The 14,141-nt window shown below is 39.5% G+C and overlaps 1 long non-coding RNA gene across 2 annotated transcripts in view; it reads right to left on the bottom strand.

Annotated features, from left to right (window-relative positions):
• LOC122458065 overlaps positions 1 to 12,726 on the bottom strand; it is a 32,859-nt gene extending 20,133 nt beyond the window's left edge. Inside the window, exons 1-2 of one of the 2 annotated variants that reach the window (XR_006277893.1) lie at positions 12,615 to 12,726; positions 5,118 to 5,268 (exon numbers count right to left, since the gene is read on the bottom strand). This is a non-coding gene — a long non-coding RNA (uncharacterized LOC122458065). Of the gene's footprint in view, positions 1 to 5,117; positions 5,269 to 12,614 lie in introns of those variants that run through there. The other variant, XR_006277894.1, reaches the window with a different exon arrangement.
• Positions 12,727 to 14,141: the final 1,415 nt, after the last annotated feature.

Here is a 14,141-nt window from a genome sequence, read left to right as displayed (position 1 = left end):
GTTACACACTTAGGTGCTTTTGAAAATCTCTCAGGTGCCTTACGAAACACCTTTTAATTTCTGAGTTTAGTGGTAACTGCTTCCTGGAGGAACATCCATATGACTGAATTCCCTAATTTGTGGAGAAGGTGGGATTTTTGTTGCCCTCTTGTAAGGAGACTTAAATCACTTGACAGCGAAAAGTATGCAGGATAATAAATGATGTACCCTTTATTTCTGCTGTGAAACCTGCTGGTTATAGATTTAGGATTGTCTTGTCTCTTTACATAGTTCATACTCAGTCGCTTACTATATATTTGTACTGGGCCTCGCCCAGTGGAGGCCTGGTCTTGTTGAGGCCTCTAGGTGCTGCCGTAATTTTGAATGAAGATTTTAATAAGTGGGGCTTTAAACAAAAAAGTTTAATTTATTTTTTCTTCAAATTTCTACAACTACAGATGCTCATGCAGTGATCTGTGTCTACCCTATAAATTAAAAATGGCAACATAAAAAAGGGCTGTTCATAAATATATCCACTTCACCCCCATCCCCACCTCACTAGATGTGAAATACTTAATGCTTGTGATTTCCCATTTAGTCACGGGTAAAAAGTTCCAGCTATTAGGACAGTTTGTTCTGCTGCAAAACTTTCCTAAAGTGGATGTCAGTGGAGTCACAGCAGGGATGAATTTTGCTACTTGTACCGTACTCAGTAGGATAAGGAAATGGAATGGGACTGCTACAGAAGTCAATTTGAAGTTGTGTTTGAAGTTGTTTTTTCAAATGTGCTTTAATTTGAATCTGTGAAATTTGCTTTAAAATCCTGGACTATTATGGTAAAACTGAGATACTCTGTCATCACAGTTCTCTGCAATACCTCGTGTGATTATACTTCATAATCTTTTGCATATTTTTAGAATTATTTGTAATCCTGCTAATGGTGCTGTACATATTTTCCACATTTATTGGATTGGTATTTGGTATTGGAAGACATCTTCAAAAGAATAATTTCAAAGCTAGTTATTTTCTTTTTCTCCTTCCCTTACTAATCAATACATGAGGTTCTGCTCAGATAAGGAAGGAAAAAACCTGCAGAAGTTCAAAAGGAATAATTTTGATTCATTAAAGGAAGTAGACTTCATGTTTACAAATGACATTGATGTTGTTTGTTGGTGGAATGATTGTATATTGGTCTTAGAATCCCTGTCCTATGTAATGCAGGCAAACCCTCCTCAAAAGGAGGTAAACGTAACCTATAACAAGTAGTACTATGGAATGCCTTTTTGAATTTTGCAAACATTAACCGATAATAGCTTGTTTATCGTAATTCTAGGGTCTTTTTTCAAGTTTAAATTCTACATGGCAAGGTGTAATGTATTGGCTGATGTATTATCTATGTATCACTTCCCTCTGCTATGTAGAAGGCATATTTGATTAAGTGGTTGTCACCATTTTAACCTCTGTAGGCTAGCCTGAAAACTATATACAGACAAGCTCAACACAAGCACCAGTAGCTGATGGAGATTCTCATTTAGCTCATGCAACAAATGTGTGCCCTGAAGGGCTTGGGTTCCCCATGTGTGTGGCTGAACATGGAACCCTGGGAAGCTGAAATATATGGAAAAGGTGATGATTATGGGAATAGAGGAGCTCTATGTTTATACCCCTTTGTTAGATCATTTTCCACAAAGTTACCTAGTCTGGGCTTTTCAGAGGGGCCTGAGGGAGGCAGACAGCCAACTCCCATTGAGTTTTATATTTACTTTCACCTGATGAGGGTACTCTACATTAGGTAGAAACACACATACTCTAAGACCAACGTGAAGACAGGTACTCTAACTGAAATTCACTAGGAGTTGGGTACTTTTGAATATCTAATTTTATTCTAGATTAGTGCCATTCATTTATTATAAAAAAGTAGACATTTTCTTACTAAACAATGTGGTGGTTGTTTTTAATCTTGCTTGTGGTATCAGTTTAACAATCATAACTATAGTTCAAAAAACCAGGTTAGAAGCCAACCAACTGGTTCCCAGGTGTTTCAGTAAAGACACCTTATATTTTATCTTTATAATGTTAAGTGAAGGTGGTAAGACATTACTTATGCATGGTTTTTTGTCTTTAAGATATGTTCAATAACATATTAATATTTCTCATTTCATATTTATCTAATCACCTGCACTGCATTATAAATCACTGTGTTCTTTCCTGTAAGGTTCCATAGCTGGCAAGACTGAACACTGATTACTAAGTGTTGAGAGATGCAGAAAATTATGGAGTAGTTCTTCAAATTTTGCATGGATTCAAATGAAATATGCCATGCTCCTTCAGATCATTAGTTTAAAAGGTCCTTAAGCTAGGATAACTGTGTTAGTCAAGAGAAGGCTGTATTAAGAAACTTGAAACTTGAATTTATTATTAATTTTATGAAGACTGCTTCAAGAATGTGGAATTCATAGTAACAATTCCTTTTTGTCAAACTGTGTTTCAGCTTTCATGGGGAAATCATAGGACTTGAAGATAACATGAATGCTAGCTTGTCCATTTCCCTGCTTTACCTTCACCTCCATTACTGGCAAGGAATACAAAATCCCTGTTTTGTTGTAAACCAGTGTCATGAAAAGAGTCACTGAAATGGTACAATGGGTTAGCGTTATCCTTCACTTTACTGATGGAAAAAGTTAAAATGCTAAGCTAATTGAAAGACTAATTCACAGTGTTTCCAGAAAGTCAAGCTTGTTATCATTTTCATAATTAAAAAAAAAAGTAATAGGGAAGATTTTAGAGTTAGAATCAGCCCCGCTTTATGTAGACTTCTGCAGGGGATAAGCTTGGCATGGAGCACTGATGTTGAAATGCCCACCACAACCATCACACTACTTTGCAGATGGGCATGGGGGAGGAGCCCAGCATAGTCTGAAAAGGTGCTCGCAAAAAAGAAAAGGAGTACTTGTGGCACCTTAGAGACTCACGAAAGCTTATGCTCAAATAAATTTGTTAGTCTCTAAGGTGCCACAAGTACTCCTTTTCTTTTTTGCGAATACAGACTAACACGGCTGCTACTCTGAAACCTGAAAAGATGCTGTGTTGTCAGCTGCATGTGGGCAGGGCACTGAGGGAATGTTGCTGATCCAGTGCATTCCTCAGCAACCTCTGCCTGTAAAGCTTCTGTGGATCCCCCTTTAATGAAAACTGCCCTGCTGTAGCAGAAATGCGGTGTTTTGTTTGTCCATTGTTGGGAGAAACTTGGCATGGATGAATTTCCTCTCCAGTGCAAAAGGTCTTGGTGACTCCAGGGAAGGGTTTATGTGTGTGAGCAAGAGCAGGGTGACCAGATGTCCAGATTTTATAGGGACAATCCTGATATTCTGGGCTTTTTCTTATATAGGCGCCATTTGGCTCCCTCCCTTGCGCTGTCCCGATTTTTCACACTTTCTATCTGGTCACCCTAAACATAAGACACACCAGTATCTGCCTCTAAAACTGCAATATATTAACAAGAGAGACAAAACATGTAGAAGTCAAGACACAATATTGGTAAATCCTCTTAACAGAAACATTTCATGCATTATTAGTGTTACAGTATAGCTCAGAGGTGGCCAATCTGTGGCTCCGGAGCCACACACGGCTCTTCAGAGGTTAATATGCAGCTCCCTACATAGGTGCTGACTCCGGGGCTGGAGCTACAGACACCAACTTCCCAGTGTGCTGCGGGGTGCTCACTGCTCAACCCCCTGCTCTGCCCCAGGCCCTGCCCTCACTCCACCCCTTCTCCCAAAGCTCCTGCCCCTTCCCACGAAAGTGCTGTGCCCTCCCTCCTCCCCCTATCCCCCAGAGCCTCCTGCGCATGCAAAACAGCTGGTCATGGCAGGCGGGAGGCATGGGGGAGGGGAAGTTGGTGGGGGGCTGCTGACGTATTACTGTGGCTCTTCAGCAATGTACATTGGTAAATTCTGGCTCCTTCTCAGGCTCAGGTTGTCCACCCCTGGCATAGCTCCTTAAAAGCAATACATTAGAGAAATCTTCATGTTCTTATAGTCCAAAACCACATTGGGTTTGTTTGTTGAGTCCTTTCAATGCTTTTCCTCTGTGTGACTCTCCTTCTCATTCCTTATGCAGTTAACAGAGCTTGTTTACACATACAGCACTGCAGGAAGACGCTCTATGCTGATGGGAGAGAGCTCTCCTGTTGGCATAATAAAACCACCTCCATGAGTGGTGGTAGCTATGTCGGCGGGAAAAGCTTGAGGAGATAGAGTACAATCTATCCTATTTTAATAATGCTAATATGAGAATAAGTTGTACAGTATTTGCAAGACTAATACAGGGCAGCATTTAACAGTGACATTCCTATCACCCGTACAATCTGAAACATTATTGTCCTAAGCCTTTTGTATTAAGAGCTTTGAATAAAGAGTTGTGGAAGTATTCATGCAATTTGGAAAGTGGTGAACATGGGATGTTTTCTTGGCCTCAGATCAAAGCAAAACCATCTTCCTTTCATGGAGTGCTGCACCAGATTCTTCACATCAGACACAGGATGTCTGATTCAGCATGAGAATGCTTAATGCAAATCAAACACAATATGAGGCAGAAGCTATTTTTCATATATCTAGATGAAATGTTCTGAAACACTTCTGTCTTATATACAGCTTCAGAAAGTGTGCAGAGCTTGAAGTCTCTCCTAAGAGTTTGCTTAGTTCAGAGTGGTGGTACAATGGGGGAAGGGAGGGGCGAGGGGAAAGAGGAGAAATACAAATGAAGGTGGCTTTAAAAAATGAGAAACTAAGCACAGTTCAAAATATAGCCATTGTGGTATTTGTTTCACAGACTTTATAGCTGATGCCTGTAATTTTGGGATGGGGTTTGGTTTATAGCTCTTGTGCTTTTGTCAAAGTGAGAGTTGCCACAAAATATCCTTCTTTGTTATGGCAGGCACCCTCAAGTTAAGGCTGTTTCTTAGTTTATATATTTTATTTTGCAAAACCATCGCATTTTGCAGGGGGTGAACCAGCTCCACTATAGGTACTTATGGACTCAGGTTAAATCTCCCTTTGCAGAAACACTACTGTTTTGGAGTGGACACTTAGAGAAAAGGAACTCTTCACAGCTATGTTTGATACTCATCTGTTTTTTTCCCCCCCAGTCAATGTGGTCGTATGTTCCCATTGCCTACAGATTCAGCCATTTTGTCCTTTGAAATTCGTTGAAGTGGAGTTTGTTGGTCTGCTATTAAATTACTTCAGACCGTTTCACTGTTTGCCTTTCCTCTGCAGGGCTAGCCTGTACCTGTAACAGAGGGGAAAAAGGTGCTGTAAAATACTGGGAAATTTGCATGAGATAAGTTAAAATTAAGGCAATGGCAGGTTCTAATAGCATGTGTAATTTGAAATTTAAAGGCTGATCTAGTAGAACATTCAAGTGAAGGACCAACTAACCAACCCTCAGGTAAGCTCCACACTGAACGGTTAAAACAGCTGCCAGAGGTGAGGTGAAAAACATAATAATTCTTTTGTACAGTCCATCCAAGCTTGATGGGCTGTGAATGACCTTTCACTTGAGCCCACATCAACTTCCATTTTCTTATTATTACCACTTGTGGATGTAACCTTTCATTTCAAAAACTTCCCCAGCTAGCTCCCCAGGCTATGGGATGATTTTTCCTGAGGGCAGCAGGGTCAAGAATGTCATGACTCCAATTCAGATGGAACATAATCATCTAACAAATAGAGGTGCAACAACTGGGTTTCTGTTTAATGATGTTTCTATATTAAATTCCTGCAGATTTGGTGAAAATACATGATTTTGTAAGTGTATCAAGAATATACACGTGCACATACACATTAGCAGATGGCAATTCTCCCTTTCAGTGGACATGGCTGTCAACAATTTTCTTGGCTAAAATATAACAAATAGATTCATAGATACTAAGGTCAGAAGGGACCATTCTGATCATCTAGTCCAACCTCCTGCACAGCACAGGACACAGAATCTCACCCCCCCCCCCCACTCCTATGAAAAACCTCACCTATGTCTGAGCTACTGAAGTCCTCAAATCGTGGTTTAAAGACTTCAAGGAGCAGAGAAGCCTCCCTCAAGTGACCCGTGCCCCATGCTACAGAGGAAGGCGAAAAACCTCCAGGGCCTCTCCAATCTGCCCTGGAGGAAAACTCCTTCCCAACCCCAAATATGGCGATCAGCTAAACCCTGAGCATATGGGCAAGATTCACCAGCCAGATACTACAGAAACTTCTTTCCTGGGTAACTCAGATCCCATTCATCTAATATCCCATCTCAGGGGATTAGTCCTATTTACCCTGAATATTTAAAGATCAATTACTTACCAAAATCACATTATCCCATCATACCATCTCCTCCATAAACTTATTGAGTAGAATCTTAAAACCAGATAGATCTTTTGCCCCTACTGCTGCCCTTGGAAGGCTATTCCAAAACTTCACTCCTCTGATGGTTAGAAACCTTCATCTAATTTCAAGTCTAAACTTCCTGGTGGCCAGTTTATACCCATTTGTTCTTGTGTCCACATTGGTGTTGAGCTGAAATAATTCCTCTCCCTCTCCTGTATTTATTCCTCTGATATATTTATAGAGAGCAATCATATCTCCCCTTAACCTTCTTTTAGTTAGGCTAAACAAGCCAAGCTCCTTAAGTCTCCTTTCATAAGACAAGTTTTCCATTCCTTGGATCATCCTAGTAGCCCTTCTCTGTACCTGCTCCAGTTTGAATTCATCCTTTTTAAACATGGGAGACCAGAACTGCTCACAGTATTCTAGGTGAGGTCTCACCAGTGCTTTGTATAATGGTACTAAAACCTCCTTATCCCTACTGGAAATGCCTCTCCTGATGCATCCCAAAACCGAATTAGCTTTTTTCACAGCCATATCACATTGGCAGCTCATAGTCATCCGATGATCAACCAATACTCCAAGGTCCTTCTCCTCTTCTGTTACTTCTAACTGATGCGTCCCCAACTTATAACTAAAATTCTTATTAATCCCTAAATGCATTACCTTACACTTCTCACTATTAAATTTCATCCTATTAGTATTACTCCAGTTTACAAGGTCATCCAGATCCTCCTGTATAATATCCCGATCCTTCTCTGAATTGGCAATACCTCCCATCTTTGTATCATCTGCAAACTTTATTAGCACACTCCCACTTTTTGTGCCAAGGTCAGTAATAAAAAGATTAAATGAGATTGGTCCCAAAACCGATCCCTGAGGAACTCCACTGGTAACCTCCCTCCAACCTGCCAGTTCGCCTTTCAGTAGGACCCGTTGCAGTCTCCCCTTTAACCAATTCCTTATCCACCTTTTGATGTTCATATTGATCCCCATCTTCTCCAATTTAACTAATAATTCCCCATGTTGCAAGGTATGAAATGCCTTACTGAAATCTAGGTAAATAAGATCCACTGTATTTCCTTTATCTAAAAAATCTGTTACTTTTTCAAAAAAGGAGATTAGGTTGGTTTGGCACGATCTACCTTTTGTAAAACCATGTTGTATTTTGTCCCATTTACCATTGACTTCAATGTCCTTAAGTAATTTCTCCTTCAAAATTTTTTCCAGGACCTTGCATACTACAGATGTCAAACTAACTGGCCTGTAGTTACCCGGATCACTTTTTTTTCCTTTCTTAAAAATAGGAACTATATTAGCAATTCTCCAATCATTCGGTACTATTCCTGAGTTTACAGATTGATTAAAAATTCTTGCTAATGGGCTTGCAATTTCAGGTGCCAATTCCTTTAATATTCTTGGATGAAGATTATCTGGGCCCCCCGAAATAGAACTGGTGACCTCAGGTGAACATAATTTCTCCAAATGAGAGGCCTCATATCCAGCGTGACCAACTAATGGAAGAAATTAATACAACTTTTTGTAAATTGTTCGACTGACCTTTATGATAGAAATGTCTAATGCCCATTTTTCTGTAATCATCAATGTATAATTAATAAATGCACCTCATTTCAAGATTGTTGCTAAAAAGGATACTTGAAGTGTTTGAAAATCTGATCTCTAGTGGAAAAGTAAAAGGTCAATGTTTGATTATGGGTGATCTACTTTCTTGTGTTCATTGGCTCATTGAATAACTATTCCAAATTTCAAGATTGTAGAAGAACAATAGAAGATATTGCCATTTATTTTCTGTTAAGTAGGGATGGGATGAACTACACATTTGTCCAACACAAGAACTGAACTTGAATCTTTTATCAAGGTATGGAAATGTTGAAATAAGCATCTCATTCCTCTTTATCACTCCCAACCCCAACCTTGCCAAGCTTTTGCATTCCTTTTGAGTTATACAGCGGCCAGCAGCATCAAAACACGATGAGATTGGCTGCCTTCATGATATTCTCAGCTGCAAAAAGGAAATGGAAGCGCTGGAAATCTTCTGAAAAGCCTGATAATGGAAGGCTTTCCTATAACTTCTGAGTCTCAAGAAACTTGGATCGTTTGGATAAAAATTAGAGAAACGTGAGACGTTCTTGATCACCAAATTGATTCAGAGCTCTGAACCTTTCAGAGTCATGCCCATTCCTGGTGTTAAGAGGAGAGTCCAGATGGCAATTGGGTATCTACTGCTGGAAGTAGGTGGTTTACGGTTTAAGGGCAGGTCTACACTTAAAATGCTGCAGTGGTGCAGCTGTGCCATTGTAGCACTACAGTGAAGATGCTACTATACTAACGGGAGAGCGTCTCCTATCAGCATAGTTAATGCAGCTCTGAAAGAGGCGGCAGGTATGTTGATGGGAGAAGCCCTCCTTTCTGACATAGCACTGTCTACACCGGGGTTAGGTTGTTATAACTGCGTCGCTCATGGGTGAGGATTTTTCACACCCCTGAACGATGTAGTTATACTGATGTGAGTTTATAGTATAGACCAGGCCTGAGTTTTAGATGTGATTTTGGGTTAATACTAGAGAACTGCCACAAAACATGGAAAGATATTATAGTACCTCTTTGTCCTTTGTTACTTATTCTTGGATCTGTCCTGATACTTTTATAGTTTAATATTGCAGATACAGAGAATGATGGTTCCTTGATATTCCATACTAGTTTACACTTGAAGTCATTTAGCATCAATTAAAAGATTTCTGGAAGTATATGAAAATAAGCAAAAAGGCTTTTCTTCTCACTTTGTTGCTTACTGCGCCTTTGTAATTTTTAGATTTTGATATATTTTTAGTAATGTTGCTAGATTAGTCTTTATTTCTTCGTGGGCTGCTCAGTCTGTTTGTAAAATAGAACACATCAAGAATTGAAACAGCCTTGAAATGTTTTCTCATCCATCAAGAAACACATGTCCTTTTAAAGCTTAATTGAGCTGCACAAAGATAATTAGCTGTCCGAAGACACGCCATTTAATTCACAATGCAGCATTAATTTGTTCGACAGAATGGGCTTATCTCCTGTATAAATGTCTTTGCCCTATGGCTTTCCAAGCAGCTGCGATATACAAGAAAGACCGATAACTCTGTCATTTAAATGTTGCTTGTTTCCTTCACTTGTGCATAAAATACCAAATTGCATGTCAATTTAAACTGGAAACTAAAGCTTTAGTTGTCAAAAAAACAAAAAACAAAACAAAACAAAAACAAAAAACCTGTTTTGATAATTCTGTTGTATTTTTATTCTTCTGTATCTAGGAATAATGCTATCACTTTGGTGTATAAAAACCCCATTATTAGAAGTTTTGGGCTTGGTTATCATTTGCAGCCTGCTAATCTATTGTGTTATTTTGATGGTATGTTCAGCAAATTGTTTCAAAGCTTTTCATGGGTAGGAACTAATTGTCTTATGCTTTTTTATTGTACAAATTCCAAGTATATTTGTAAAGCCATTATAACACAGGAGACTCTACAGCTAATGTGAAAGAAGCTTTATATTGATGATCTTTGAAGCATACAATATCATTTTCAGAAACCACTTAATGAATTATCTTCCTCCCCTGTCTTTAGGAAGAAAGTAATGATTTTCTTAGGATATGTAATGAGAGAATTCATGAAGTATGAAGTTTCATGCCTAAATACTAAAACCTATGATACTACATTGTCTCTGTTGCTGAACTCATTGTTCTAGCTAATCTCTGCAATTCATTTTTCCATCTTAAAATATGAATAGTTGTTTTTGTATATTATACTCCTGACATAAGTCTAACAGGTTCATTTGAAAGGAAGCTTCAAGTCATCCTGTTTTTTATGTACCCTAAATTACATGTATTTAGAGTTTTTTTTATCGTAAATTATCACCCAAACAAAAAAAATCTTAAAAACACACTGAGCAACTATATTTTCCTTGAGTGCGTCAGCATGAACCTGAGGCCGGCATTTCTGAACAGCTTGGTTAATGCTTTTTTAACAGATTTAATTTTTTTTATTAAAGCTAATGTTAAAATTATATAATACACAGGTTAAAGAAATAGTGTCTGTTGTTACACCTGAAACACTCCTTTCAACAAGTGAAACACGCTTTCAGAGTCCTGGTTCTTTCTACAACAGACTGTCGATTCTTGTGATGAAATTGTAGGTGATGCCTTTGCTGTGGGAACACATTTTTGACTTGTTGGTTGCTTGTTTATCGAAGCAGGCGCGTTGTATTTTTGTTTCCCCTGAACTTTTATCCAGAAAAGATGGGGTTATTGTCAGTATAAGCCAGGCAGGGCCTTGAAAAAACTGCATTTAAGCAGATATGCAAGCATGAGAACTGGAACTTTCCACTTTTGATAAATATAGACAGTTTTTCAGGTGCACTGTGTTAATGGCATTCACAATGTTGAGCAAAGGCAGCCAGCTGGAATGTGTGAGGAATGGTTTGTTTCAGAGTACGGGATTTAAGGTCTAAGGTGGCTTGAAGAAGCGCACACACACCTGCTACTTTACTGTTCCTATCATTGTGGTACAGGAAATTGGGGGAATAGGCAGGGAAAATGATAAGGAGGGCAGACAACTGGAAGAAGAGACCTGGCAGCAAGTAGGAAGGAAATTTTGTGGGAGAGTAGGGTACTGACTGAGGAATGACTATGATCCATGTCTGGTGACTGGGGATAGGAAATAAAGATTAATCTCTTACCGCCACTTCTGTGTGTCGCATCTTTATCACAGATGGCTCCTCCACTCTAGGAAGCAGGAAGGGGGAATGAAATCCCCCTCTTTGTAGCCGGGGGGAAACCTGTGTTTTGTGGTTTTGCATTTGAGGTTGAATTTTAAGCCTAACATGATCACAGTTCCCAAAATCAGAAGGCAGCCCAAATGGACTTCCTTTAAATCTAATGAATATTAAGGTGCTCTCACACTTTTTGACTCCAACTCATGACTTGTATGCTCTTTTGGGTGGAAATACTGCCAACTAGTTCACTGCACTCACTGCTTTTCCAACCCTGCCCTCCTTGCACCAACACACACGCTAAATACTCCTGAGTCACACACTGCTCTCCATGTAGGGTCAGGTTGGGGGAAGGGGAAAGGTTGCAATATCATTCCAAGTTCTCCCCATGCCAAGCCACCAAAATGAAACTCTGCTCACTGTAGATTGTACTTGTACCACTTAGCTCTTTGAGCTTGTCTCTGCTGCTTTTACGGGTTTCTGCTATACTCCTTGACTGTGGTGGGGAACTAAGCGTGGGTTAGAGCTGGTCAAGGATTTTCCAATTAAATATTTTTTTTTGTTGGAAGATGTCTCTTTGTTGAAACTAAAACTGTTTGTAGGAAAGGGGCGGTTTTGATAAATCTCCTGGTTGAAAACATTTTTGAAAAAACAAAGTTTCTGAATGGTCAGTGTCCTGTTTTAACATTTTCAAAATGAAAAGTTTAATTTTTCCTGGCCAAAACAACTTTTTGGAATTTTGGAAATTTTAGTTAGTTTTTTTTTTTAAAAAAAAGGTCAAAATTCAAACAATGTTTTAGAATGATCAAAATGGAATGTTTCAATTCAATTTTTGTTCAGATTAGCAGTTTGCAAAAACTTTTGAGATTTCAACCCTTCCTCCCAATTCAAGAGGGCAACATTTTTTGAACATTATTATGGGATGGGAAAACCATTTCTCACCCAGTGGTAGCATCCCAACCACCACCCACTTGTGCTACAAAAGGAGATGTCACTCTCAGTAAATTCTGTAGAACTGTGATTCTCTCTCTTTCTTACACAAGGAATGAAATAGGTAATGAAATAGTTAATGAGCTGAATGGGGCAGTTCATACCTCTGAGCTATTGTTCCACGTTTTCTGCAGTCTCCTCTACCTCTCTTACACACAGCTCACATTTTTGAGGTTTTCTTTGTAACAATAATAGCTAAGTATTTTTTTTAAATGAAAGCTGAGATTCTGGAGAACAAGGTAATAGATCCAGAGAGGTACCAGCACAACATATGGGTGTGTACCAGCTGTTCCTGAGCCCTACCCTATGCACCTTCCATGCTGTCTAACAGACTTTCATGCTGTACGGAAGTGGTTTTAATTCTCTTTCGGTGGGAATAAATCAACAGGAACTCAGCGATTCTGTCTGATCAAGGAGGAATGAAAGTAAGCATGCTCTATCTAAAACTGCAATTTATTAGATTTAAGCGCACACAAACATAAGCAATAGGTTTAGAACGTCTCAGATATTTACCTAACATCTGGAACGGCATTGAGTAATTAACAGCAGGTTCGCAGTGGCCAGTTGCTCACCAACTGGGGAGAAATAGTGTCAGGAAAAATGTGTCTCAAGATGGCTTCGGAGGTGTAAGGGACTGCGGAAGACTTTGTTATGGCCTACCCAGGGAACTTTCGCTTTCTCCAGCCGAGAGGTTACTGTGGGACATAGATAGCTGCTTCGTTATTGTGGGATAGAGATAGTTTTTGAAGGACACAGCTGCTTTGTTATTGTAGGAGATAGTTCTTGAAGGACACAGCTGCTTTGCATGGCCCTTCGCCAGGTAGTAGAAAGCCCACCTTTAAGAAGCACCTAACTTTATATTCATGAGCTGTTTTTGTGTAATGCTTATTAATGCTGACTGTCTGCCCCTCCGTCGGACTCCGTCCCAGGCAGAGCTCCGGTGTGCTGGGTTCCCCGCCTCCGTGACTGCAACGCTTGGAGTCCCCGTTGCGGGTGGGTCACTAACCTTCAATAAAGCTAATAACTCAGAGCTGCGTGTAAGCCTCGTTTTTCTCAGAGTACTCCTGCCAGGCCTGTGGTGCTTTGAGCACCTTGGCCCAGAACAGGAGGACTGCTCCAAAGTACACTCTATTAGCTAATCTTTTATAACTAACTTCTACAAAATACATAGGTCATAATGACCCCTACTGTATCATCACTTTTCTAACTTTCAGCAAACTTTTAATATCAGAGGCATCAAGGTTTTCCACCACCAAGGTTTTTAGTCTCAATTGTTTACTTATTTGTCCTCTCCTCCCATTCTGATTGGCAGAAACTGTAGCAAGTTTTGACCTTGCTTCTGAAAGCCTGTCTCCAAATTAACCCTTAAATATGGTGGTCTCTTTCATTAATTCATGGTGGCTGAATGCATATAATATGGTTGCAATTAGCTTGATCAGGTTCTGGGGTAAATACACCCCTCAAATCTAGGGCAACGGTAGCACATAGTTGTCTAAAAGGGAGTGAATGGTTGGTACTGATGCAAAACTACATGGTGCTCAACTAAAAAGCAAAACGGTTAGCGTACTAATCTTGCTACTTGAGCCATTGTGTAAAAAAAAAGTCACAGAAAGACACACAGCAATAAAAGAGGCAGGAATAGAACCAAAGAGGCCTGACTCTTTGTCCCTTTTATTATCCGCTTGTAACTGCTTAACTCCTTATTTTTAACATAGCCTCTCTTTCAAATTATAGTTTCAGAAAGGCTGGGAGAAGCATTTTTATGAGAAGCTCATGCATAAGAGGTTAAAATCATAATTTGAAATATCTGTTGGAGTTGAATTAAGCCCATGATTCTTTATTGCTTTAAACTATTACTTAAATCTCTGTTTTGAATGTCCTACAATTTTGAAACTGCTTTAAACTTGCAGTTGTCCAGAGAGGTAAAATTTATATGGAAGAGTTTTATGGGGCAATTCCTTCTATCACTGTGCAATGCACTGAACAATGGAACGTACCTGCTAGGATGGCAGAGGGCAGGTGGTACAACATGTAACCCCC

The sequence above is a fragment of the Dermochelys coriacea genome, chromosome 11 (genome assembly GCF_009764565.3).
Source record: "Dermochelys coriacea isolate rDerCor1 chromosome 11, rDerCor1.pri.v4, whole genome shotgun sequence".
Classification (NCBI taxonomy): domain Eukaryota; kingdom Metazoa; phylum Chordata; order Testudines; family Dermochelyidae; genus Dermochelys; species Dermochelys coriacea.
This window is presented reverse-complemented; position numbering and strand designations above follow the sequence as displayed.